Here is a 3,341-nt window from a genome sequence, read left to right on the forward strand (position 1 = left end):
ATGTTGTCATTCATTTACATGTCCATTTCTTTGAGTGTGAGGCTATTTTAGATTCATCATAGTACTCTGAGTGCCTAGGACATAGAAGAAACCTAAGCAGCCTGTTGGATTGCATTGATTTAGATTTTATACTTTACAATCAGTGTGTTGTTTAATGACTTCCCCCACAGAGTTCCTGAAACCTCAGAATATGACCTTATTTGGAAATAGGTCATTACAGATGTAATTAGTTAAATGAAGATATACTTAAGATGAGGTCATGGTGGACTCTTGATCCAATATAACTGGTGTCCTTATAAAAAAAGAAGAGACATAGACTCAGAGATACCTAGGGAGAACACCAGGTGACAACACAAGCAGAGATTGAAGTTAAGTTGTCATTAGCCAAGGAACACCTGGATTTACCAAGGCCAAGAAAACAGCAACGAAGCGTCCTTTCCTGGAACCTTCACGGGGGAACATGTTCCTATTGTCACCTTGATTTTGAATTTCTAATCTCCAGAACTAAGAGGACATGAATTTCCATTGTGTTTTCTTCTTTAAATTTTCTTTTGTTATTGTTAAGAGTATACACAGCAAAACATACCCCAATTCAGTGATTCCTACCTGTACCTTTTAGTGGTATTAATTATACTCTTCAAGCTGTGCAACCATTCTTACCCTCCTTTTCTGAGCTGTTTCTACTCCTCATTAACAACATAAACTCACTCCTCCCTAAGGTTCCTTTCTAATCTTTTGGGTTGCTGTTGTCAATTCAATCCCATATTGTTGTTGTTAAGTGCCATTGAGTTGGTTCCAACTCATCGAGATCCTGTAGAGGGTTTCTGAGGAGTGACTGGTGGGTTTGAACTGTTCACCTTGCAGTTAGCAGTCTAGTGTTTATTCCATATACATGGTTCTTAAAGAACGTAGTGCTGAAAGTAGATTTAATTTAAAAAAAATTTTTTTTTATTGTACTTTAGGTGAAAGTTTAAAGAGCAAATGACTACCTCTAATTGGTTTACAGAGCAAATTAGCACAAAAAGTGTTCCATGACATGGGTTACATTTCCCACAATGTATCTGCACTCTTACCATTTTCAACCTGGGTTCCCCATTTTTTTTTTTCATCTGAATTTTCTACCAATTTTTGCCTTTTCATCTTTGCTTTTGGGTAAATGGTATCCTTTTGATCTCGTACAATTGATTGACCTAAAGAACACATTTCTTTCAGGAGTTATTGCTTATTAAAAAAACATTTTTTTGTTGATTGGTTGCAAGTTGATCTCTAGGTATGGCTTCGGTTCCAAGTTAGAATGGTGTATTTAGACCATAGTCTTAGGGGTTCTTCAAGTTTTTGACAGAGCAGGAAGTTAGATCTTTTTTGTAGGTTTAGTTTTTTTTTGTTTTACATTTTTTCTCCTGCTTTATCTGGGACTCTTTGTTTTGATCCCAGTTGGAATGGTTGGTAGTGGTAGTTGGATGCTATCTAGTTCTGGTATCAGGGCCATAACATTTTGTTTTTGATCATTTTAAACAGATCTTTTGTAGCAGATTTTCCAATTCAATACACTGCTTGATTTCTTGATGTTGATTCTATGGGTGTTTCTTGTGGATCCAAATGAATTGGAATCCTTGACAAATTCTGTATTTTCATCACTTATCATGATGTTGCACAGTGGTCCAGTTATGAGGACTTTTTGGAATTAAGTTGCTTTGTGGTCACCTTAACATTTGCCTATATCTTCCTAGGTTTAAAATAGACTTAACATTGTGAAAATATCAATACTATACAAAACAATTTATGGATATATCACAATCACAATCCAGATTCCACCAACATTCTTTAAAGATATGGAAAAACTGATCACAAACTTTACATGGAAGGGAAAGTGTCCTTGGATAAGCTTTGTTGTTGTTGTTAGGTGCCATTGAGTCGGTGCCGACCCATAACGCAGAAACCAGAGACGGAAGCAGAGGTGATGGCACAGAGAGATAGAATAGATGAGGACTCTAGACCCATGGAATGAGAAAGACTGTGTGTCTATGGGCAGGAGACTGGCTTGCAAAATGTGCTCTATGGTCACTTAAATGAATATATATATTCTCTGTTTTGTGTACATCAAAAAGAAAAATAAATAAATAAAGAGGGAATAGAGGTAAATACTGTTAACCAATGGTGCACGGAGGGGATTGTAATAATTGCAATGAAACAAAATATTATAGGTTGAGTGCAAAATGGATGATCTGTCCTGTAAACTATCACTCAATTCACAGTAAAAGCTTACAAACAAACAAACAAATGTTATCTGAGGGCAATAGCTTCAGGGGTTCATTCACCCTCTATGACTCCAGAAAATATAGAGTCTATGAGTTGAAATTCTGTTCTGCATTTCCCCTCTTTTGATCAGTGTTCTTCTATAGATTCTTTGATCAAAATGTTCAGTCATGGTAGCCAGGCATCATTTCCGGTCTTACGACACAGGAGATAGTCATGGAAGTAATTAGCCACATATTCCATGTCTACCTTCTACTCTTGACTCTCCTTGCTCCAGGTGAATAGAGATCAATGCTTGTGCCTTGAATGGCTGCTTGAAAGCTCTCAAGATTTTAGGAACTACACAGTAAAGTAAGAGGCAAAACAGAAGCACTAAACACATTAGGTCAACTAACTGGGATGCTCCATGAAATCATGACCCTAACGTCCAAACCAAGGAACCAACTTCTATTCCTTGGGATCCTAAGGGATCCAATTTGTTATTTTTTAAGCTACCCAGTTTGTGACATTTTGGTAAGTTAGTCTTAGGAAACTAATACTTTGTGATCATGTTTAAGAATTACAGTACTTACTTTGTGATGAAAACAGCACAGATATCAATAATCAAGTTTTTCATGATTTTAGGGGAGAAGTTATGAGAGGTAGGTACAGAAAGTTAAGAAAGTGCCCTATTTCTTAGGGCACTCAATTATTAGTGATCACACTGGGTTTTGTGAAGTTAGTTTGAGAACTGGGAACATGATGACCTGGTTTACCCAAGCTTGGTGATAAAATTCAAAACAAAAACCAGTAGTTGCTGTAGTGTCTATTCTAACTCATGGCAACCCCACATATATTAGAGTAGAACTATGATTCATAGATTTTTCAATGGTGACTTTTTTTCAGAAGTAGATCATCAGACCTTTTTTTCTGCAGTTCCTTTGTTGTTGTTAAGTGCAGTTGAGTCAATTCTGATTCAGTGACCCTGTATAGGGTTTTGAGGAGTAGCAGGGAGTGGGGGTGGGGGTGGGGGTTGAATTGCTGACCTTGTGGTTCACAGTCCAGTGCTGATCTTACTGCTCCACACTGTTACTCTTCTTGTTGTT

This window comes from Chrysochloris asiatica, unplaced genomic scaffold (assembly GCF_000296735.1).
Source record: "Chrysochloris asiatica unplaced genomic scaffold, ChrAsi1.0 scaffold00067, whole genome shotgun sequence".
Classification (NCBI taxonomy): Eukaryota; Metazoa; Chordata; class Mammalia; order Afrosoricida; family Chrysochloridae; genus Chrysochloris; species Chrysochloris asiatica.